This window comes from Rhinopithecus bieti, unplaced genomic scaffold (genome assembly GCF_001698545.2).
Source record: "Rhinopithecus bieti isolate Rb0 unplaced genomic scaffold, ASM169854v2 scaffold_35856, whole genome shotgun sequence".
Lineage (NCBI taxonomy): Eukaryota > Metazoa > Chordata > Mammalia > Primates > Cercopithecidae > Rhinopithecus > Rhinopithecus bieti.
The window spans coordinates 1,565,549-1,590,746 of NW_016815820.1; the positions used below are offsets into that span (position 1 = coordinate 1,565,549).

Consider the following 25,198-nt stretch of genomic DNA (forward strand, 5'->3'; position numbering starts at 1 on the left):
CTCTCTCTTTTTTTTTTTTTTTTTTTGAGGCAGAGTCTCATTCTATATCCCACTGAAACCTCCACGTCTCTGAGTTCAAGCAATTCTCCTGCCTCATCCTCCCAAGTAGCTGGGACTACAGATGTGTGCCACCATGCCCAGCTAATTGCTGTATTTTTAGTAGAGATGGGGTTTTACCGTGTTGGCCAGGCTGGTCTCGAACTCCTGACCTCAAGTGATCCCCCTGCCTTGGCCTCCCAAAGTGCTGGGATTACAGGTGTGAGCCACCGCCCCCAGCCTTTGTCTCTCTCTCTCTTTTTTTTTTTGAGAGATGGGGTCTAGCTCTGTCACCCAGGTTGGAATCCAGTAATGCCATCATAGCTCACCATAGTTTCCTGGGCTCAAGCCATCCACGGGGTGCCTCTCTGACTCTGAGCTCCCTATCCTGTAAACGAAGGATGACTTTTCCAGGGAAGCCATGTTTGTTAGGGGCAGCCTAGTTCACCCCCAGCTCTGCCACTTGAGTCCCTTGTCATCTGATCCTAAATGAAGACATGCAGGAGAGCACCAAGATATTACCTCCTCAAAGGTCAAAGGAAGGATTAATGTACAACTCTAAAAGCAGATTGCTAACACATCCATAAGTGAATAAAATATAAATTCAAGCTGGAGGAGGCAAAGAATGAAGAAATACTCAGTGTTTGGTGAGGTTAATTAGAGAAAACTACTGGGATGTTTTGAGAAGTCTTTAAAAAAAATTGTCAATATATTATTCTCCCTAAGGTTAAATTAAGTTTTTACTCTCTCCTTTCCTTTCCCTTTCAAAAGTGACATTGTTTCGCCTTGTCTAGTCAGCTATATTCCTTATTTTTCTCAAACCTCTTGAGTCCCTTCTGCCCTATACTAGAAATTGTGTGCCTGCCTTTTTAAGAGTAGGCACCTCATGTTTCAAGTTCAAGTGCAATGGAACTCACCCTGCAGCTTGAACAGATTTGAGTGTTTTTGCAGAGGGAGGGCCAGGGCAGATGGGGAGTGTCATGCTCAATAAATACTTGTTGGATTGAGTTGCTGGGGAGGCAGCAGAGTGGGGAGAGTAAGCCACACCTCCACCAGGCTCACTCAGAATGGTCTTTCCCACTTCTGGTCCCCACATACTGTTCCCCCTCTGTAATACCTCTCTTTAGCTACTTACAAGGCAAAACCCCCCGAAGTGTTAGTATTCTTTCTTTCCTTAAATCACTGGTCGCCTATTCATCCTGGTCATTGGGCTTGAAGCCCAGCTGGTGGCAAAGACGTGGCATTTCCATAGATGTCATTGCTAGGCCTGTAGGTTCTTTTCCCAACACACTTACAGCTAGAGGGTGAGCTTGGGCAGTTACCAGGTCGATCCATGGAAACAGCCAATGTGTAGAATTTTGTTATGATTTTGTTAAAAAGCCAGACTGCCTGGCTTTAGGCTTTGAAGTGGATATGGTGAGAGGCCAAGGAGACCAAGATGAATACTAGCTGTCTTTTCACTCCAGGTAGATTTGTGCCAACTTCCTAGTAGTGTTCTGTGTAGCAAGGAGATGGAAGAAAACAAAATCTGGATCAGTGGCTTTTCTAGGCCAAGGAGGAGAATTATCTGTTGGCCCTGTGATGGCTTCAGAGGTGTGATCAGGCTGGAAGTGCCCCCTCTCAAGCCAGCCACCATCCTGTGATAGCAGGCACTGCTATTTCTCCTCCCACCAACCACCAGATAGGGAAGTGCAAGAAAGAGATGCTTGTTATCACTTCGCAGGCCCTGGACACTTAACACTGTTGTCCACAGAGTCTCTGTTCCCTGCCTTGAAGGTTGCCAACCATGTGTCTGGTGGCTTAGTGAAAATGACTTTTTTTCTTTTCTTTTTTTTGAGACAGAATTTTACTTTTGTTGCCCAGGCTGGAGTGCGATGGTGCCATCTCGGCTCACCGCCACCTCCACCTCCCAGGTTCAAGCGAGTCTCCTGCCTCAGCCTCCCAAGTAGCTTGGGATTACAGGCATGCACCACTACACCCAGCCATTTTTGTATTTTTAGTAGAGATGGGGTTTCTCCATGTTGATCAGGCTGGTCTCGAACTCCCGACCTCAGGTGATCCAACCCCCTCGGCCTCCCAAAGTGCTGGGATTACAGGTGTGAGCCACTGCACCAGGCCGAAAATGGCTTTTTTAACCTGCCCAGCTGGGTGTAAGTTTGAACAGAGTGAAAATGTGATTGGGAGCATAGGCAGCTTATCTTACCATCTCTTCCCTCCCCTCCTTCTCCTTTCTACCCCACACTCCCTTCCCTTTAAGAGTTTGCTGTGCTTGGCTGGGTGCGATGTCTCACGCCTGTAATCCCAGCACTTTGGGAGGCCGAGGTGGACGGATCACGAGGTCAGGAGATCAAGACTATTCTGGCTAACATGGTGAAACCCCGTCTCTACTAAAAATACAAAAAATTAGCCAGGCGTGGTGGCGGCCGCCTGTAGTCCCAGCTACTCGGGAGGCTGAGGCAGGAGAATGGCGTGAACCCAGGAGGCAGAGCTTGCAGTGTGCCGAGATGGCGCCACTGCACTCCAGCCTGGGGACAGAGCGAGACTCCATCTCAAAAAAAAAAAAAAAAAAAAAAAAAGAGTTTGCTGTGCTCTGTGCATGTCTGGTCGCCCACGTGGTTTTGGAAAAACCACTCCTGATAACACGTGCGCTCCCTGCCCCACAGCGGCAGGCTGGTGGAAAACTTGCCACACAGCCCCTGTTTGGGGATTGTCTTCTTAACTCCTGCCCATCAGATATGACATAAGCCAGGGGTGGGGTTGGGGTGGGAGTGGATAGCATTTGGCATGATAGAGGGGATGCAGCCAGAGGGCTTTCACAATATGGCATAGTCAGGATTTAGAAACTGGGGAGAGGAGGGCTATGTGAACCACATCCATGGGGGGTGTGCACATCTTAATGCTGAGAGCAGCACCTGGACTCTTTCTTATTGGAATCTGGGGTAGTTCTGTGTTCATAGAGGAAGACAAAAACAGTTGCTTCTATAGAAAGAAAGAGTATCTGAATCTCAACTCTAAAAGGCCCAAAAAATCACCTGTATTTTTCAGGGAAATGGAGAATATAGATAGCATTAGGTTTTTTGTTTGTTTGTTTTGAGACAGAGTCTCACTCTGTTACCCAGGCTGAAGTGCAGTGGTGCAATCTCTGCTGACTGCAACCTCCACCTCCCAAGTTCAAGTGCTTCTCCTGCCTCAGCTTCCCGAGCAGCTAATTTTTATATTTGTAATAGAAACAGCGTTTCATCATGTTGGCCAGACTGGTTTTGAACTCCTGACCTCAGGTGATCCAACCGCCTCACCCTCTCAAAGTGCTGGGATTACAGGCTTGAGCCACCGTGCCTGGCCTTCATTAGTTTTGACAATATGTTCCATTTGTTTAGGTCTGTGGTGCTTCTGATGGGAACGAACTCTCAACTGTTTTTCATGCATCTTCACAACAGTCCTGCAGGTGCAGGTGGCATTTCATTGTTTTTGCAGATAAGGAAACTGAGGCCCGGAAAGGAAGTACTTGTCCAAGACCAAATGACTAATAAACCCCTTTTGCTTAATTAGGCAAAGGGCATTTCCCACATATGCAGAAAAAGTCCATTGTGAATTTTGTCTCAGGCTGGCATCCACTGCTACCTGCCCAGAACACCTCCAGCATTTGTTTCTCCTCTGTTTATATATCTGTATTCCAGGAGCAAAGATTCATTTGTTAAGCTAAGCAAAAGAGAATTGGGGCCGGGTGTGGTGGCTCACACCTGTAATCCCAGCAGTTTGAGAGGCCGAGGCAGGCAGATCACTTGAGGTCAGGAGTTTGAGACTAGCCTGGCCAACATGGTGAAACCCCATCTCCACTAAAACTACAAAAATTAGCAGGGCGTGTTGACACCTGCCTCTAGTCCCAGCTACTTGGGAGGCTAAGGTAGGAGAATCACTTGAGTCCGGAGGCGAAGGTTGCAGTGAGCCAAGACTGCGCCACTGCCCTCCAGTCTGTGTGACATAGCGAGACTGTCTCAGGAAAAAAAAAAGAAGAATTGGAAACTGGGCTGCAAAGAAGTCTGTTTCTTCCTTTAGCACCCCAAGGTGACTATCCACACCATAAATACTCACTTGGTGTGGGTAGTTGGAAGATGATGGTTACTATTAATACATTATTACATGTGTGATATGGTGGCAGTTTTTGAGTGTTTCCAGCTGGTTTGAGATATACCATTTCCATGTAGAATGAGTAGCTAACCAGGGACAGATAGGACATAGGAGGCAAACCAGGTTTTTCTGCCTCTGTGGGGTGGTCATGGTTACTGAGCTTGGGGCAAGGCCATGTTAGGGAGACATGCAAAGATGGATCTTACAGGAAAAGATTTCTTTCTTATGTGTGATTATGTGAAATCCAGAAAAGCACCCGGGAATACATGTGGGTGATGTGTTCCTATGGCAGGGGCAGGAGTAGATGCAAGTGGCATTGTACCGTGATAATAGCTTAGTCCTCTCTGTAGGGGACCCCTGGTGTAACCATCCCCCTACTTCTAGTGGGAAAGAACGCTGGGGGGCGCAGGATCTGTCTGAGCATGTCTCCCTCTCCTAGCTTTAGGTTAACTGAAAGTGGAGTCATTGTAATGTATGATAGTGCTCTTCCGCGACAGGCATGTGCCCAGTAAGGGAAATAGGAAGGCCTTGAACTCTGGGAGAAAGCTCCATCTAGGGACTATGTATCACGGAGAATTGACTTCTTAGAGGTTATCTAACCCTCCCAAGTGGATTACAGGCTGCTGTTACCTCCAAAGCAGACTCTGTATAGAATTCTTTTTTTTTTTTTAATAGAGATGGGGTCTCACTATGTTGCCCAGGCTGGTCTCAAACTCCTGGGCTCAAGTGATCCTCCTTCCTCAGCCTCCCAAAGTGCTGGGATTACAGGCATGAGCCATTGCACTTGGCCTAGAAATCTTTTTTTTTTTTTTTTTTTGAGACAGAGTCTCACTCTGTTGCCCAGACCAGAGTGCAGTGGTGCAATCTTGGCTCACTGCAACCTCCACCTCCCAGGTTCAAGCATTTCTCCTGCCTCAGCCTCCTGAGTAGCTGGGATTACAGGCACCCGCCACCATGCCCGGCTAATTTTTTTGTATTTTTAGTAGAGACAGGGTTTCACCATTACTGGCCAGGCTGGTCTCAAACTCCTGACCTTGTGATCTGCCCATCTCAGCCTCCCAAAGTGCTGGGATTACAGACACGAGCCACTGCGCCTGGCCCAGAAGTCTTTAATATTCTAATAACCATATGCTTGTGTGAAACCTTTCTTTTTTTTTTTTGAGACCAAGTCTCGCTCTGTTGCCAGGCTGGAGTACAGTGGCATGATCTTGTCTCACTGCACCCTTCGCCTTCTGGGTTCAAGCGATTCTNGGCTAATTTTTTTGTATTTTAGTAGAGACAGGGTTTCACCATTACTGGCCAGGCTGGTCTCAAACTCCTGACCTTGTGATCTGCCCATCTCAGCCTCCCAAAGTGCTGGGATTACAGACACGAGCCACTGCGCCTGGCCCAGAAGTCTTTAATATTCTAATAACCATATGCTTGTGTGAAACCTTTCTTTTTTTTTTTGAGACCAAGTCTCGCTCTGTTGCCAGGCTGGAGTACAGTGGCATGATCTTGTCTCACTGCACCCTTCGCCTTCTGGGTTCAAGCGATTCTCCTGCCTCAGCCTCCTGAGTAGCTGGGATTACAGGCACCCACCACCACACCTGGCTAATTTTTGTGTTTTTAGTAGAGACAGGGTTTCACCATGTTGGCCAGGCTGGTTTCGAACTCCTGACCTCAGGTGATCCACCTGCCTCAGCTTCCCAAAGTGCTGGGATTATAGGCGTGAGCCATCGTACCCAGCTGAAACCTTTCTTTCCTAGTTATTTCCCAACTTCACAAGGTAAAATCCCATTACAACAAATACTACAAAAATGCTTCTGTATGATAAAGCTGTTTCCATGGTTCATGTAAATGCTTTGTTGTTTTTTGTGGGGTTTGTTGTTTTTTTATGGGGTTGTTTTAAAAAATATAGTAACTAATAATCATATATACCAAGCACTTTTTCTGGTACCTGTGCGTGTAATAGCTCATCTTTTTTTGGGATGGAGTTTTGCTCTTGCCGCCCAGGCTGGAGTGCAATGGCACAATCTCGGCTCACTGCAACCTCTGCCTCCTGGGTTCAAGCGATTCTCCTGCCTCAACCCCCAGAGTAGCTGAGATTACAGGCACATGCCATCACGCCTGGCTAATTTTTGTATTTTTAGTAGAGACGGAGTTTCACCATGTTAGCCAGGTTGGTCTCGAACTCCTGACCTCAGGTGATCCGCCCGCCTCGGCCTCCCAAAGTGCTGGGATTACAGTTGTGAGCCACCACGCCCAGCCAGTAATAGCTCATCTCTAAAGCAGGAACACCTGAGTGCTTGCTGTTTGCATTGTAGACAAAGAAAAAGGAACAGCTGTGGAACCATCACGAAATAGCCATGCCTCCTTCGCTTCCTCTTCATCTTGATCCTCCCCTCCTCCAGTAGTTCCCTGTTCTTTTCAAATAGAACACCATACAAAAACCCAGTGAAGGAAAGTGTGTGTGTGTGCATGTGTGTCTGAATATGAGTGTGTGTCTTGCTTGTGGACATGTGGGTGTGTTTGAGCATGTGTAAGAAAAAGTGCATGTGAAGAAAGTAGACAGTAAAGCAAATGGGGCAGCTGTTACAATAGGCAAATCTGTGTAAAGATTATATGGGTGTTCTATGTACTGTTCTTACTCTTGCATCTATAAATTTGAAGTTATTTCCAAATAAGATACTTAACACATGGATATATGTGAGACTAATTTGACTGCACTAAGAGTTCTCTGGAATGGAAATTTTCTTCTACATCCTGATAACATATCTTACTCTCCCCATTTAACAGATGGAACAACTGACACTCAGAGAAGTTAAGTGATCTATCTGAGTTCACATAGCACACGGGGCGGAGGCAGTATGTAGGCCCAGGTATTGACCGTTATAGTAGGCCACTTCTCAGGAGACCATAGCTGGTCCTTACTACTCTAGCTGGACCAGGTTAGCGTCAGATTCTGAGAGCTGATTGGGTGCCCGCTGCTGTGTGTCCCAGCCCAGTCCATGCCCCACATTGACCCAGCAGTGGAGTCAGCAGGGTTGCAGCTGTCTGCTGAAGCACACTGAGCATATTCAGAATGGCCAGGAACCTTCTAGAGAAACTGCTTCCTTAGGCTAAGAAACACTGTCACTGTGCTCTTGTGCTCTGCCCTCAACTCTCTTCATTTCTTTTTTTTTTTTTTTTTTTTTTTTTTTTTTTTTTTTTTTTTGAGATGGAGTCTTGCTCTGTCACCAGGCTGGAGTGCAATGGCGCAATCTTGGCTCACTGCAACTTCCACCTCCCGGGTTCAAGCAATTCCCCTGCCTCAGCCTCTCGAGTAGCTGCGACTACAGGTGTGTGCCACCACGCCCAGCTAATTTTTTGTGTATTTTAGTAGAGATGAGGTTTCACCATGTTGGCCAGGATGGTCTTGATCTCCTGACCTTGTGATCCACCCACCTTGCCCTCCCAGAGTGCTGAGATTACAGGAGTGAGCCACCGCACCCAGCCTTCGTTTCTTAAAATACATGAAACCGGAAGGCCCTGCTGTGCCAGAGCCATGGGGGACTATTACCTCATTTATATAGTTGAGATCTGAGGGAAAAAGGAGTGGGTTTGGTTTACAAAGTGATGCCAGGTATAGGCCTAGGCCAGACAGCTTTCCTCTGCTATGTACCAGTCGATTGGTTGTACCCACTGCCTTGTGAGAGAGCAGGTTGCATGGTTCAGTGCAGCACATTGTATCAAGTAGATCAGGAGTTACAACTTCACGCACAAAGAGATGGCTCAATTTTAGTCAGTGAAAACCTTTCATTAACCACAGGGCCCAAGGAGGGGTGGATCTGGTAATCATTGCTAAGCAGACAGAGCTAGAGGTTCAGACACTGCCGCTTGTGTGCCGGCCCCTTTCCTCTCACACCAAACCACATGTTATGCATCTGTTTGTGCTCCTTGAAGGCCCTTGAATTATTCTTGTCATTTTTACTTACTGATGTTTTCCCCCAGCTGCCAGAGTTGGGGGTAAGTGAATGAATATGTCCCACTCGAATTCTTAATATAGAGAAAACATTTTCCTGAAAATCTTTAGTTTTAGAATGCATCCTTTATCTGAAATGCCTACCTGTAGCTACCTTAGACTTAATTAATCCTGACCATGGTTAAGTTGTCATCAAAGGATTTTTTTTCAGGGTCCCAGCTAGTTGTATGAAATAGATCCATGAGCACTTACTATATTGTTACCCCAGCTTATATACTTAGATTTTTTGTCCTTAGGCAGTGATGAAGCTATACACCCTGCCCCCACTGTTCTCTGATTCCTCAGGCTCTTTCCCTCCCCTAACGTAAGTGCCCGGTAGTTGACAACCAGAATCAGGGCAAGATGCAGGAGGATGAGAAGAGGCTGCACCCAAATTCCTGTTGGGTTGTCTGAAGCTTAGAGGTCTGTGTTGGAGCTGCTGTGCAAGTGGCAATGCTGTCTGCTCAGAGAGGACCATGATAACTGAGCCTGGACCTTCTAATTCTTAGAGGTTTGGTTAGGACTTATTGGTAATTAATGTCCCAGTGTTTCCCTGGATCAATTTTGTTTTTGCTTCATGAGGATAAGCCTTTTTACTTGAGTTATAAAAAAAGGTGACATTACTGTTAAGCATTCCTGATCTCAGAACAGATCCAAAACCCATCATATACAGGGGAAGAGGGTATAACTTACCTTCCAGTGGTGTTGCCACCCACTCCTCTGCCTCTGGAAGCACAGGAGAGGCAATCTCATAAGTACCCTTCTGATATGAAGCCATCAGCATATATTGAGGGTAGGAGGAATCTTTCCAATGTGGTATCTTCAACACTCTTTCTGGAAGGGCCATCTAATCTTGCTTTTCACACTAGGTTTACCTTGGAGGCACTACATAACCTTTGGGCTTCCCTTAGGAAATCTGAACAACCAGCAAGACCAGGGCTTCAAAGCAGGGTCTGCCCTGGAATGTTACCCAGTGCACTTTGGGGTTCTTTCACAGCTAGAGCTCAGCATGGGAATTTGCCACTGATTTGAGGTTTGTTCCAAAATATCAGGGCCCAGGTAAAGAATCACTAGATGGGATGTTGTGGTCTCTTAGGTATCTCCCTTTTTTGAAGCTGGGGGCATGAAGTAGATAGAGCTTGACTACAGAGTTGGAGATGATCAGAGAAGAATTTCTGCAAGTGGGTTGAGATGGTTCACACAAATTTTCAAGGATGCAGGGGTTGAGAAGAATAACCCTACTAGGGTCTTTGATCCTGAAGGCAGAGCAAATTCTGTTACTGTGACCTTCCTGGCCCTGAGGAACTTGAATAATTGTTCCTTATGAGTGCCCCCCAACTTCCTCCCCATAGCCCAGAGCAAAATGAATCAGTCAGGGTTAGGAGCAGAGGGTCCTGACAGAGCCCAACCTAGTGAGCTGTAGTGAGAGAGCAAACGTGCCCTCTGAGTGTTCATGTCTACTTGATGGTTACTCCCAGCTTGCCCAGTCATGTGACCAGATGTCTGCTTGTGGCTAGCCACAGGTAAACTGAGTGCTATTTATATTCTCCTGCTTGGTGAAGGAGGTGGGAGAGATCATCTGGGAGCCCACAACACAGCTGTTTGATCAGCCTAGGTAAGGCAAATCTCCCTTTGACTTTGTGCTGCTTTTTTTTTTTCCTACTTATCTTGCCCCAGATAATAGCATGGGTTCTGAGCTTTCAATTTAGCTGATTGGTCAGTAGCCATCTCTTATTTACCCTTTAATAGGTGGGGAATTCTAGAACTAGAGGAGGCCCAAACTCATCTGGGTATAGTCTCTTGTCTTCAAGGGTAAATACTGAGACAGCTGGGGATGTGTAATTATCTCTTCCAGAGGCTGTTTAGAGGCAGAGTCTAGCCACCCTCATTCAACCTTTTATCTATCTAGCTAGACTCTCTCTTATTCTAACTAAAGCCTTTTTACTGTCCTTTATGTTTGCACCCACAAGGAAGACTACTGATAAATTCTAATTCATTTTCCTTCCCCCTTGGGATCAAGCTACCCTCCATTTAGCCATTTTTACCTCTCTCTCTGGGATCTCACTGGTTTCTGCATTCCTTTTGAAGAGCAATCATGACAAACGGATGCCGAGGGACCACTTGGCTGTGTATATCTGAGGTTATACCCTACTCCAGCCATGTTTCTGGACTTATAGGAAGCTCTTAATTCTGCCTATAGTCTTGGTCTTGCTCCTGGGATGACATGACACTTCTTAATTTAGTTTAGTATCTTGATTCTACCTTGCATTAACTTGCATCTTGTGAGTTTCAGTTCCTTGCCTCAGCCTTATCCATGCTTTTATTTCTTGCCTACCTTCAGTCCCCCAAATTAGAAGTCCAGGGACCCAGTTGAATTTGGCTATAACCTGCCAATGTTGAAACGCTAAAGGGTTTAGGTCCTTGCTGAGGAGTGAATTGAATTTGTCTTCCTAAATGAAGCCAGTATTTTTTTTCTTACAACTTTATTTTGGAAAATTTCAAACCTACAGAAAAGTTAGAAGCACAATGTCTACCCATTTATCTTTCACCTAGACCCACTGATAACTTTTGCCACAATGGTCTCATCTATCTTTTCTCCTTCTATTTATATATATGTGTGTCTAGACATACCCACATATGCACGTATATACATCCATATGCACTTTTTTGGGTGCACAATTTGACAGTAAGTTGCAATTATCATGACATTTGTCACTTCATAACAGTGGCATCTCCTAAGAATAAAAACATCCTTCTCCATAATCATAATACCATCATTATACGTAATGAAATGACAGCATCTATTAGGTTGGTGCAAAAGTAATTGTGGCTTTGCCAAAGGCAGAAATGGACTAGAGATGTCATCTAGTCCATTTTCAAATTTTCCCTTTGATGGCTCTTGTTTTTGATCAGAACCCAGCCAAAGTCCCCTTTTGGTTATGTCTGTTTTAAAAGTCTCTCAATCTGGAACTACTTCCCACTCCTGTTTCTTATTTTGTTGTATTTATTTTTTATGACTAACATTTTGAAAAGTGGGCATCAGTTGTCTCTAGTTGTCCCACACTGGATTTTTCTGTTTCCTCATGGTGTATCTAACTTGCTCCTATATCCCCTGTATTTCCTGTAAATGGAAAGTTAGATCTGGGACCTGATTAGATTCCGGTTAAACATTTCTGACAAGAACATCTCATGGATAAAGCTATGTACTTCATAAAATGTCACTTTAGGCGATACATAATGCCAGAATGTCCACTGCTAGTCAGGCTCAGTTGGATCACTTGAGGTGGTATGGTAGCCCCCAGGCTATAAAAGTACATTATTCTCTTTGTAAGTGGTTTCTGGGGTAATACTTTGGGATTATATAAATCTTCTGTTCCCTATGACCTTTGACCCAGCGGTTTTGGCATCTGTTGAGAACTCTTCCTGATAGAGATATTACTCTGGGAGTTGCATAAAGCCAGTTCTGAATTAGCACTAATAGATGTGAGTGTTGACATGAGCAGTTCAAAAGAAGAATAACCAAAAAATTCTCTTTTGGCCTTTGAAATCACTGGAGGGACAGCAACAAAATGGGACCATCAAATTTTGTCAATGTTTGTAGCTTTTTAACTTGAGTATCAGTTGCTAAAACATATACCATCAGCCCTCTGCATCTGTGGGTTCTGCATCTGTGGTTACTACCAACTGAGTATCAAAAATACTTGGAAAAAATTGTACAGATTTAATTTTTCTTTTTCTTATTTTTTTTTTTTTTTTGAGATACGGAGTCTCGCTGTGGGTCGCCCCAGGCGGAGTGCGTGGGCCCTGGATCTCAGCTCACTGCAAGCTCCGCTCCTGGTTTACGCCTATTCTCGCTGCTCAGCCTCCTGATAGCTGGGCTAACAGGCTGCCACCTCGCCCGTTAGTTTTTTGTAATCTGTTTAAGTAAAAAGACGGGTTTACCATGTTTATGCCAGGATGGTCTCCATTCTCCTGACCTCGTGATCCACTCGTCTCGGGCTCCCCAAAGTGCGTGGGATACAGCTTAGCCACGGCGCCCGGCCCCTAGACTTAATTTTCTTGTTATTCTTTTTTCTTTCTTTTCTTTCTTTTCTTTTCTTTCTTTTCTTTTATCCTCTCTCTCTCTCCTCTCCTCTCCTCTTCCTCTCCTCTCCTCTCCTCTCCTCTCCTCTCCTCTCCCTCCTCTCCTCTCACTTCCTCTCCTCTCTCTCTCTCCTTCCTCTCTCTCATCTCCTCTCTCTCCTCCTCCTCTCCTTCCTCTCCCTTCCTCTCCTCTCCTCTCCTCTCCTCTCCTCCTCCTCTCCTCTCCTCTCCTCTCCTCTCCTTACCTCTCCTCTCCTCTCCTCTCCTCTCCTCTCCTCTCCTCTCCTCTCCTCTCCTCTCTCCTCTCCTCTCCTCTCCTCTCCTCTCCTCCTCCTCTCTCCTCTCCCTCCTCTCTCTTCCTCTTCCTCTTCCTCTCCTCTCTCGCCTCTCCTCTCCTCTCCTCTCCTCTCTCTCCTCTCCTCTCCTCTCCTCTCCTCTCTCTCCTCTCCTCTCCTCTCTCTTTTTTTCTTTTGAGACACAGTCTCACTCTGTCACCCAGGCTGGAGTGCAGTGATGCGATCACAGCTCACTGCAGCTTTGACTTCCTTGGCTCAAGCAATCCTCCTACCTCAGCCTCCAGAGTAGCTAGGCTTACAGGCACATACCACCACACCTGGTTAATTTTTTAAATTTTTTGTAGAGACATGCTTTATGTTGCCCAGGCTGGTCTCAAACTCCTGGGCTCAAGTGATCCTCCTGCCCCAGTCTCCCAAAGTGCTGGGATGACAGGTGTGAGCCACCATGCCTGGTTTCTTGTCATTATTTCTTAAATAATACAGTATGACAACTATTTATATAGCATTTACATTATATTAAGTATTATAAGTAATCTAGAGATAAAGTGTGAGAATGCAGGGAGGCCGGGCAAGGTGGCTCACACCTATAATCCCAGCACTTTGGGAGGCCAAAGCACGAGAATCGCTTGAGCCCAGGAGTTCGAGACCAGCCTAGGCAACATAGAGAGATCCTGTCTCTACAAAAAAATTTAAAAATTAGCTAGGCAAAGTAGTTCACACCTGTTGTCCCAGCTACCCGGGAGGCTCAGGTGGGTCATGCCTGTAATCCCAGTACTTTGCAAGGCCAAGGAGGGAGAATCACTTGAGCCCAGGAGCTTGAGGTTGCAGTGAACTGTGATCATGCCACTGCACACCAGCCTGGGCAACAGAGCAAAACCCCGAATCAAAAGAAAAATAAATAAACAAATAATAAAGTACATGGGAGGATGTGCTTAGTCCATATGCAAATACTACACTGTTTTATATGAAGGACTTGAGCATCCATAGCTTTTGGTATCTGCAGGAGGTCCTGAAACTAATCCCCCATGGATGCCGAGTGATGACTGTATGCTGCTGTCTGGCAGTTTAAGTCAGGGAGAAGGCAAGCTGAATGGAGCCAAAAATAAGTCATGGTTTGTTCATAAAGCAGAAATTATTTTGATTATCCCAAAGTTATCTCTAATCCTGTTCTGATTTCCTTTTCCTTCTTTCACTTGCTTTCTACCTACCTCACTAGAAAAGGGACCCCCCCACACACCTTTTTTTTTTTTTAAGACAGGGTCTCACTGTCACCCAGACTGGAGTGCAGTGGCATAATCATAGCTCACTGCAGCCTCAACCTCTCGGGCTCAAGCAGTCCTCCCAACCTCAGCCTCCCCAGTATCTGGGACTACAGGCATGTCATGCATGCCCCCATGCCAGCGAATAAAAATTTTTTTTCTTTTTTGTTTTTCTTTTTTATTTTATTTTTTTTGAAATGGAGTCTCACTCTGTACCCAGGCTGGAGTGCAGTGGCGCAATCTTGGCTCACTGCAAGCCCCGCCTCCCGGGTTCACACCATGCTCCTGCCTCAGCCCCCCAAGTAGCTGGGTCTACAGGTGCCCGCCACCACGCCTGGCTAATTTTTTTGTATTTTTAGTAGAGACGGGCTTTCACTGTGTTAGCCAGGATGGTCTTGAGCTCCTGATCTCGTGATCTGCCTGTCTTGACCTCCCAAAGTGCTGGGATTACAGGCATGAGCCACTGCGCCCAGCCTATTTTTTCTTTTTTGTAGAGGTGGAGTCTCGCTATGTTGCCCAAGCTGGTCTCAACCTCCTGGACTCAAGTGATTCTCCTGTCTTGGCCTCCCAAAGTGCTGGACTTACTGGTAGGAGCCACCACACCTGGCCAATCCCTCATTTAAAAATTGTCTTCCTACCTTGGCCCACCCAACATGCCCAGTGGGTATACTAGTGTTCCTGAGACCCAGGTGTGATCATCCTGTTTCCAGCAAGGGAAAGGAATAGAACGCTTCCAACCCATGGAATAGTTCCTGAACCAAGGGTACCAGGAGGTCATGATATAGTTGCGTCTGACAGCAAAACACAGGGTAGGAAATGTACTTTCAGAAATCTTCTGTTTGGGTGATAAAAGGTCTCAGTTTGCTCTATGACCTTGGAGAAATCAGTTCACCTCTCTGCAGGGGGGTGTGTTATAGGCCCTGCATCACCTTGGAAGCTCAACTCCCTCATCCATAAGAGAATTTGTGAGCTTGTGGGGTGCACATATCCAGAACAGAAATCAGAGTACAGTTTCAATCATAGTTGTCCTTTTGTAGGATTTTTTGTCTTTGAACTTCCCTAATCTTTGTTTTTCCTTCACCTTACTTAAAACACTACCTAAGAGCTGACTGGGCTTCATGATTTTTTCCCACTTGATGGGAATCAGATTCCTGTGAGAAGTGAAGATATGAAGGGTTTATGCCTGTCCTTTGAGTTTAAAACAGCCCTCCAGGAATCCATCACTCCCAAATAACCATGGAGTAAAGGATTTTTTTTTTTTTTTTTTTTTTTTTTTTTTATTTTTTTTAGAGGCCTTAGGGGGCCTAGCTTATGTGTTATTTATGCTAGTCTTGGCAAGGCCATGGAGAGTCCGCAAAATGTTCCAATCTGTAACTGCTAGTGTTTTGTTTTAAAATGTTGAAATCCTACAGAACTCCTCTTCAGAGAATTCAGATAAAAGGTGAAAAGTTCACACCACTTCCTTTTCTTCTAACTGCAGCTTCTTAAGAATTGAACAAATGTCTAAGTAACTGCTGTCTACTCTTTTTATATACACACATAGACTTTGGACTTTGGGTTCACCCTTTTTCTCCTTGCTGTTACAAAGAACCAATGTATTCCTTATTTTTTTCCCACAATGACATCTCCAGAAGGGTTTCTCTTGGCCTGTCTCTCCAGCTGCCTACAGATGTGGTCTGCATCTTGAGAAGTTGGACACACAGCCAGAAATGCTTTCAATGGCTCTCACTTAAGCTGTACACTTAAATATGGAGTCAGTAATTGAGAGCCTGGCTGAGAAGTTTTTCATGTGTGTATAAATATCGTCACTCTTTTTTTTATTTGGGGTAGTCTTATTGGTAGGGATAACATGGGGTATTATCATTTTTCTTCTTTCTTTCTAATGTAGTTTCTTTAGTTGCTTCTACCTGTTAAGGATAGCTATTGAAAGAAGTGTTGTTGAAATAAGTGTTTGGAGCTCCAGATTTAATTTTTTCAGCTGGGATGGATGAGGTCTCCTTGGGCTTTCCAAGGAGGGCTTCTAACTCTTGTACAGTCATATTGGAAATTTCAGTTTCACTACAACTTCCCCACAAACCCACCCATCCCTAGTTAAGCAGTTAAGCAGCACTGGACCACAGGGAGCTCAGAAGATGGCCTGCCCTGTTTAATCCCAACAAATGTGCTGAAATAGAAAAATAATCCCTGTGAAGCTGCTAGGAGGAACTTCCCCTGCTTACTGCAAATCTGTTATTGGGGAAATGTTTAGAAATTCTGAATCTCTATTTTACTTTGTTCTACTCCAGATTAACATTTCCCTCTAACAGAAATGCTGCATCACAACTAGGACAGGACAGGACAGGACAGGATCTGTGTCTACTCATGCTGCTCTGACCCTGACTGCTTCTCCTCCTTAAGTGAAGATCACTGACTGAAAAAAAAAAACAGGTTGTAGAAAAGCTTGTGTAATACGACCTCATTTTACTAAAAATACATATGCAGGCTCACGCATGGAGAGAGATCAGAATTGGTGAGCACAGTGGTGATCTCTGAGTGGGGGCATGCATAGTTCGTCATTTTCAGTTTTGTTTATCTGCATTTTCTTCTTTCTTCTAACATGTGTGTAGTTTCTGTTATTATAATAAGAGTTGTTTTTTCTTTAAGGGGAGAGGTGAGATCAAAAAAATAAAAATAAAAAATAAAAACAAAAAACAGGGGAAATGAGAAGACTGTGCTAATAATGCTTCAAGTTTTGATGCCATGAGAAAATGACTCATAGCTTGTTTGTTGAACCAGCTAGTTGTTGAGTTTTTGCCATGTGTAAGATCTCATTGGCTGCCTCTCTCATTTTCCTTCTGTAGTCCTTCTTGGGTATTTTGGGATGACTACGATGGGTGGAGAGTAGCCTTTTCTTTATTTCACAGGCTTTTCTCTCCTATATCACCTCAAAGATAGTGAAATAAGTAGAGTATGCCCCCTAGATGCCCAGCCAGAACCCACTGGTCAGGGGCTTGTTTCCCCTTGTAAAGTGCTAAGCCTCTACCCCACAGTCTATCTCTGGTCACGCTGCGAAGAGCGTCGTGCCTGGTAGCCTGGCACTTAGAGATCCAAGTTGCATCAGCCTTGCTCACTTCAATCTCATCAGCAGGTTCCTGTCTTACTCCTCCAGTGTTTATCACAGACAGATGGCTCGTAGTGAGCGCTCAAAATCTGCTTACCTAGGGCATCAGTCTGCTGTAGTGTGCCCGGCCCATCTTTTGCTCTGGGTTCATTGTCTTATCTGTCGTTTGTGTGCCTTCTTCCGTGTTGACTTTCCCCCAACAGGCAGATACTTGACCGCTGGCCCTCTCCACTTATATAGCTCCCTCTCCCTAAAGCCATACTAGTGTAGCAGTTGGGAGACAGGACCAAGTGGCTCTGGAAGATAGCACCTAAGGCTTCTTATCGCCTGTGTGTGCTGTTTTGTTTTGTTTTTTCCATTTGCCGTTGCCCAAGAACCAAAGCATCCGCCACTGCTCAGCTGCATGGTGAAATGGCCTGGCTTGGTGCCAGGGTGCTTCACCAGGTGGTTGGGCTGTGGAGGCTGCTGCATGCGATGGGCTGATAATACCCCATGGTGCTGTAAACAGGACACTCCACCCTCCTGCAGCCACCCAGCTAGTGCCCCAACAGCCTGCTGCTTTGTCATGGCCTGTCATGATATGGGCTTCTCTTCTCTGATAGGGAAGCCTATTGTCATATTTCCCTCCCCTATTTCCTAAATCTGAGAGGGGTACTTTCCAGAAATGAAAACAGTTCATCTTCCAACCACAAGCAACCGTTGTGAGTTCTCAATGCTGCTTCTCCTTTAACAATAATCACACAAGTGCAGGGCAGAACCCGATGCCCAGATCTTTCCGGTATGCCCATGGAGGATAAACCCAAGAGCCTCCATCTCAACTAGGTTCACCTAGAAGATTTCTTAGGGGACGTTCTCTATTGAGGTCAATCTCATTGGGCAGCAGAACTTAAGTGTTGACCTGAAGCTCCTGATGCCCCAGTCTGCAAGCAGCTTTATATTCTACCCTGCATCACTTATTCCTGGGTTGGACAGTCACTAATAAAGGAAAGGGCTTTGACATTAAAAATGAGCATCTTCCCAGGGGCCCAGGAGAGTGTAGGTCTACGGATACAGGATCTAGGGCTTACTCTGCATGTCTTTGGGTAGTCTCCTCTTTCCGGACTCCTTCACCTACACCTTCAATCCTAAAGGACATTAATTGATTTGACATAATCTAACTAAGGCTTCAAAGTGTATTTCATCTCTTCATTTCTTTACAACATCCCTCAGAGGTAACTTAGGCCAGGACTGTGCCAGAGGGAGAGCAAGCCCAGTGAGGTTGGGTGGCATTGGCTGTAGTCAGACCTACCCTCCCCACCTCTTAGCTCCTACTAGATATCCAGGGGGGACAGGCTGCGTCAGCCTGCAGCCCCTTCAAGGATGGCACAATACATGTCAGTGTCTCATTTTGGCTTTGGTTTGTGTTGCATTTGGGGGAAACTGACACCTTGGTTTTTGCATTTGGGGAAACTGACACCTTGGTTTAGCCCTTAGCCAATTTTGATGTCCAAAGAAGCAGGTGCTTACCAAACCACTTGCGAGGAGGTTTGTGAAATAAGTGGTAGTTTTTTTTTTTAACTATTAAAATCTAATTTTTAAAAAAAAGTCCCCTCCCTTATTTCCTAGGCTTAAAGGAAATATGGTATTTTAGTCTCCTCAAAAGAGCTGGGACATGCCAAGAATTTGGAGATTTGGGAGGGTAGTGGAGCCTTGCTAAGGACTCTGAAACAGAAGGTAATTCTGTCATCTCGTGGCCAGCAAGGTGTTGTGCCAGCACCCTGCGCCAGGATGTGGCCTCTGTGGAAGTAAGGCTGAGACCCAGCCGTCTCTTCATTTAAGGAAAAGAAACTGAGGCAAGTCCTCTTGTTTGATTTAGATGTAGTGAGATCCTTGCATGTCTGCCAGGGGAGAGCGAGTCAGGGGCTGCAGATTCTGGATTGGGGTTTCCTTGGTTTCTCCTCAATCCTTCCCACTCCCTCCTTTTTTTCCCCTTTGTATTTCTTTTCTGCTATTTGTGTGACTTTTTTTTGTACATGGAGGAACAAGTCGGGACCCACCAAGTCCAGAGTCTTAATGGATAACTGGTCAGAGGGAGCCGGAAAGAACGTAGAGTTTACCAAAATGCGTTGGTTGGATTCTCACATCACATTCCAGGATTTTGGATGCTCCCCAGCCCTGTGAGTACTGGGAGCAACGTACCACCTATGACTATTGTCCTAGAGATTGGACTCATTGAATATCAGGGTAGGATATGAAGAGTGATGGAAACTAATATAAAATGGGTTAAAGTTATCCCTAGGAGATAATAGAGTCCTTTACTTCAAGTTTCAAAGACTTCCTCAAGAAACAAACAAAAGCAAAACAAAAAGTAGGTCATTGGAAACAATAGGATTGGGCCTGCCATCTCCTCCATTAGGTGCTAAAAAGAAGCTATCAATAAAAAATCTATTCATCCTAGGTGTCTAGGCAGGTGTCCCAGCAGCCTCAGAGGGTGTCCCTGATAGAAGAGGGATGTGAGCCGCAGTGAGTGGTTGGAAGACTGATTTAGGAGGAAGGAGGCTTGGATTTAGATGTGGGACTGCTGCAGACTTATGGAGTGAAAGAGACTAATGAGAGACTAAGCTTCTTTGTGCCTTAGTCTTCCTTAACAGTCTTTCCCTATCCCCTTTTACAGCTGACAGGAGAGTAACAGATTACAGCACACCAAAGTACTTTGTGGGGATGGGACAAAACTTTAAAGCACAACATAAACATGAGATAGCTTTAGGGTCTCAGTAAGGAAAGAATCTAAAAGAGATTTTTGCATTGACTTCAGATGAGGGGATGGGAGAAGTAGCTCCAGGAAACCTTTCTCCTGTCACTTATCCCTCAGCTCTGGAGTCCTACTCCTTTTCCTTTGAAACAGTGATGAAGCAGCCTTTAGGATGATGAGATCCTACCCCTTATGCCAATCACTTGCTCGTCCGTGGCCCATCTGCCTCTTTGGTTATCTGTCATGTAATTTTGTAAATCCGCTTTCCAGAGTCCCTGCCTCATCAGTGGACTCTAATAGACAGTTTTGGAGGACAGCATTTTGGCCTGAGCTGGCTGCTGATGTGGGTCAGAAGCGCCCAGAAATATCTGGATTGCTACCTTTTGATTTTAAACCCAGGTTAGGAAAATGAGTGGTTGAAATGCTGGTGTAGAGATAAAGTTGCACCTTTAACCCAGCGTACCTGTCACCAACTTACTAGGCAACAAGGTTGGAGGAAGGGTAAGAAAGGTTGGGCCTTCCTGAGCCTCAGAGAGAGAAAAAAAGACAAGCAGCTATGGGATCTTTACCCCAAGTGGGTGTATTGAGCACGCATGCAAAGTCAGAACCCCTGGTAAAAGTAGAGCCAGTTGACCCTTCTTGTGAAGGTTTTTCAATTTTATTCAAATACTTAGGTGGCTGCCAATTGCCAGCCCTATGCTTTAGACATTGTGGGGGATACATAGAGCCCACCCTTGGCCTCAGGCTGTTTATTATCTAGGAGTTACAAATGCCCTATTCCTCAAGAGAAGGTGCTCATTACTAGAAGAGTACAAAGTACTGAGGAAACAGAAAATTCCAAGACATTGCTTCCAGGGGATTCCAGTGGATGCAGAAGGCTTGGTGGAGTGGAGGCAGTAAGGCTGGTCCTGACAGATGAACAGATTTTAACCCTGGGCCCATGCAAAACCTCAGAGGAGGGAAGGCTTGGGACATGGGTGGGAAATGGTATGCAGTATAGTTTGTCTGAGATTTAGCGACTTTGAGGAAGAGTGAGGTGTAAAGGACAGGTAAGTGGGACCACATGAAGGCTTTACCTCCATCTTTGAAAGAGAGCCTTTGAAGAGGTTTAATCTAGGAATGTGAAGATCATTTAAAATGATGTGTTTTAACATCAATATATATTGATTTGGAAAGATGTTTATAAGGTAAAAACATATACCAAAACAATACGTAGAGTATGATCTCATTTTAAATTGTAAAGCATATATACACACACACCACACACACAGAAGAGGTAAGACCTGTAAGTTTGTATTTCTCATAGCATTGGTTATCTCTGGGTGTTGAGAGTTGAGGGTTTTTTTTTTTCTGTTTGTTTATATTTCTATATTTCCTGACTTTTCTACAGTTCACACTTACTGTTGTAGTTATAAATTATTCACTTGTTTTAAATAAGCACATATATGATGGCTGAGTGAGATGATGTAGAACTATGCCAGGGATTAGATAAAAACACACAGTAAAAGTTGGCCATATAGTAACATTTTTGATACCCAAATTGGAGAGGAATCCCTCAAATGTTCAAAAATACAGGAATGGGTTGGGTGTGGTGGCTCATGCCTGTAATTCCCAGCACTTTGGGAGGCCAAGGCAGGAGAATCACTTGAGCCCAGGAGTTCAAGACCAGCCTGGGCAACACAGCGAGACCCTGACTCAAAAAAGACAAAGGAAAAAGAAAAGACAAAAATACGGGAATGGCCAAGCAAACTAGTGTACATCAACCTGGAGGAATATTATACAGTCTTTTAAAATAACAAATATGTAGATCGTTAATACATGGGAAAAGGTATATGAAATAGGTGGAACCAGGCAGAACATAATATAGCACATTTCCTACTGATTACAACTATGGCAAAATGTATGTAAATGCTTCAATGAATTTGGAGAATGGAGGTAGTGTTGTTATTGTCCTTTTTTTTTTTTTTTTTTTTTTTTCTTGAGATGGAGTCTTGCTCTGTTGCCCAGGCTGGAGTGCAGTGGCATGATCTTAGCTCACTGTAACCTCCACCTCCTGGGTTCAAGCAATTCTCCTGTCTCAGCCTCCCAAGTAGCTGGGATTACAGGTGCACACCATCACGCCCGGCTAATTTTTGTATTTTTAGTAGAGATGAGGTTTAACCGTATTGGTATGTTAGTTTCTTTTTTTTTTTTTAACTGTAGTAAAATATATACTTACTATTTTGACCATAAAACCTTATGTTCACTGGCATTAAATACATTTACAATGTTGTGCAACCATAACCAGGGTCCATTTCTAGAACCTGAATTTCATCATCCCAGAGACTGTGTATCCATTAAACAATAACTCCTCCCCCTCCTCCTCTTAAGCCCTTGGTAAAGTCTATTCTATTTTTTTTGTCCCTATGAATTTGCGTATTCTAGATACCTCAAGAAAAACACAATATTTGTCCTTTTGTCTTGCTTACTTAACTCAGCATCATCTGTATTGTAGCGTGTGTCAGAATTGCCTTCCTTTTGAAGACTGAATAGTATTCCACAGTATGGACATGCTGCATTTGTTTATCCGTTTCTCCATTCATGGATGCTCAGGTTGCTCCCACCTTTTGGCTATTGTGAAAAATGCTTCAAGTCCCTGCTTTTGTTTTTTTCTGGGCATATTACCTAGGAGTGGAATTGCTGGGTCATATGGTAATTCTATGTTTCACTTTTTGAGGAACTGCCAACCTTTTAATGTCTTTTTAATATAAAGTTCTTCAGGTTTATTTATACCTCCTAGTTCTTTTTGCTGTGCTAAATACACATGAATTATTAAGGGATTACTACAGATGTGAAAGCATTTTGTTCTGTTTAAAAGAAAGAGCCTTTATAGATTTTTTTTTTTTTTTTGAGAGACAGAATCTCGCTCTGTTGCCCAGGCTGGAGTGCGGTGGCGTGATCTTGGCTTACTACAAGCTCCGCCTCCCAGATTCATGCCATTCTCCTGCCTCGGCTTCACAAGTAGCTGGGACTACAGGCGCCTGCTACCATACCTGGTTAATTTTTTTGTATTTTTAGTAGAGATGGGGTTTCACCATGTTAGCCAGGATGGTCTCGATCTCCTGACCTCGTGATCCACCTGCCTCGGCCTACCAAAGTGCTAGGGTTACAGGCATCAGCCACTGCACCCGGCCATAGATCTTAAGATAGTAGAGTGTTTTGAATGTGGCCATGGAAAACAGGGTCAACTTAGACGACTGCAACTTCCAAATGGTTCCAGTACGCTTACATTTTATCCACAGTTTCAACTTTTACCTCCTTCTAGAAAGCTTTAACCAAAGTAAAAATAAATGAATGGATTTATTTATTTTATTTATTTTTTGAGACAGAGTCTTCCTCTGTTACCCAGGCTGGAGTGCAGTGGTGCAATCTTGGCTTACTGCAGCTTCCACCTCCCAGGTTCAACCAATTCTCGTGCCTCAGCCTCCTGAGTAGCTGGGATTACAGGCACCCGCCACTATGCCTGGCTAATTTTTGTATTTTTGGTAGAGACGGGGTTTCACCATGTTAGCCAGGCTGGTCTCAAACTCCTGACCTCAAGTGACCTGCCCGCCTCCCATAGTGCTGGGATTACAAGCATGAGCCACCACCACCTGGCCTATGAATGGATTTATAATTGCTTTATTTTTGTCCCATTTATATAGAAGTCAGAGACAGAGGAGACAACCAAAAAATTTGGATGTTTCCGTAAACTAGATTCCTCAATCCTCAATAATTGAAAGTAGTTCCGATATGTCAGCCACCGGGGTTCCCCAGGGAGCTAACCAGTCCTGAAGGAAGCATGAAGAGGAACAGGAGGCCTTCAGTTAAGAGGATGAATTTGTGCAGTGCCTAAGCCCTGCAAAGGTGCTGGAGGAAGAAGGGCAGGAGATAAAAGATAGAAGAAAATTTGTTTTTTATCCACTTAGAGTTTTATCTTTAATGATGGGAAACAGTGCTGCTCTCAGGAAACTCAAGTGTGGAGATCTAGGAGTTCATGGTTCATAGTCCATTAGGGGTAGGAAAAGGATAGAGGACATTTATAATGTCCAAGTCCAAAGTAAAATGGTATAAATTGTTTCCCATGATAAAGGCTGGCTCAGTAGGTCAGGAAAGCTCTTGTCAGACCATATGTGCTGTTTCAGGCTGCTTCAAATTCTTTTAGGACAGTGGTGGGTATGAGTGAAGACTGGGCAGGCAGGCCACATCTCTTAGAGGAGGAAGGTGATTGCCACGTCTCCTTCCTCCATGCTGATGGCAAGGTGTGCGGGCTGTGTTCTCTTGCAGCCAGCGTCCCATGCTCGGTGGCCCCAGAAAAGTCAGTGTGTAGGCCTCAGCCACTTCAGGTCCGGCGTACATTCTCCCTGGACACCATCCTCAGCTCCTACCTTCTGGGCCAGTGGCCACGAGATGCTGATGGGGCCTTCACCTGCTGCACCAATGACAAGGCCACCCAGGTAATGAAGCTCTCTCCTGATGGGATAAGGGATAAGGATGGGGTGGGAGAACTGGCTGAGGAGGCCTTTGGTCTTCCTCAAATCATTGCGATAAATTTGTCTTGGGTTTTGGTTGTACATATTATCCATGTAATGTCTTATCTTCTTGAGACAGAGTCTCCTTTTGTCACCAGGCTGAAGTGCAGTGGTACGATCTTGGCTCACTGCAACCTCTGCCTCCCGGGTTCAAGTGATTTTCGTGCCTCATCCTCCCAAGTGGCTGGGATTACAGGTGCCCGCCACCACACCCTGCTAATTTACCACCCTGTTTTTCTTTGTAAACATACACGGAAATGAGTTTGCATTCCACCTGCCTGGTGGAAGAGAGAAGTCAATCTGGGTTTTCAGTTTAGCTTTGAGTATTTGTGTTGGGGTAATCAACAGCTGACTTTAGAGTTTATTCTAGCTTTTTAAAAAATTAAGATTTAGGCCGGGCACAGTGACTCACGCCTATAATCTCAGCACTTTGGGAGGCCTAGGCAGGCAGATCACCTGAGGTCAAGAGCTTGAAACTAGCCTGGCTAACATGGCGAAACCCCATCTCTACTAAAAATACAAAAATTAACTGGGCGTGGTGGTGGGCGCCTGTAATCCCAGCTACTCGGGAGGCTGAGGCAGGAGAATCGTTTGAACCCCGGAGAGAGAGGTTGCAGTGAGCTGAGATCGCGCCATTGCACTCCAGCCTGGGCAACAGAGCAAGACTCCGTCTCAAAATAAATAAATAAATAAAATAAATGAGATTTACCTTGCTAAAATTAAACCAAGGCCAACATTCTATTGAGTTTGTATTTCCCAAAGAAGTGGCCAAAAAGTACGCTGAGCCAGAATAGATCCCATTGGAGCCATAGGAATGGGAAGTTCTCAGATAATGGGGAATTCTTCCTTGCCAGCAGCCCCCTCTGGGATTTCAGTGTACCCATTCAAGGACTGGGGAGCCAGCTTCCTCTCCTTCAGTATTTTCATTAAGACAGCCTTTTCAGGCCGGGCGCGGTGGCTCAAGCCTGTAATCCCAGCACTTTGGGAGGCCGAGACGGGCGGATCACGAGGTCAGGAGATCGAGACCATCCTG

The 25,198-nt window shown here is 45.0% G+C and overlaps 1 protein-coding gene across 9 annotated transcripts in view; it reads left to right on the forward strand.

Annotated features, from left to right (window-relative positions):
• The window catches only part of FAM117A (family with sequence similarity 117 member A), an 82,991-nt gene that overhangs the window by 34,500 nt on the left and 23,293 nt on the right, over positions 1-25,198 (forward strand). For 7 of the 9 annotated variants that reach the window (XM_017853931.1, XM_017853935.1, XM_017853939.1 and 4 more), the window contains one exon: positions 23,921-24,090. The gene's annotated coding sequence lies outside the window, so the exon portion shown is untranslated. Of the gene's footprint in view, positions 1-9,683; positions 9,762-18,902; positions 19,041-23,920; positions 24,091-25,198 lie in introns of those variants that run through there. The other 2 variants (XM_017853933.1, XM_017853938.1) reach the window with 2 other exon arrangements.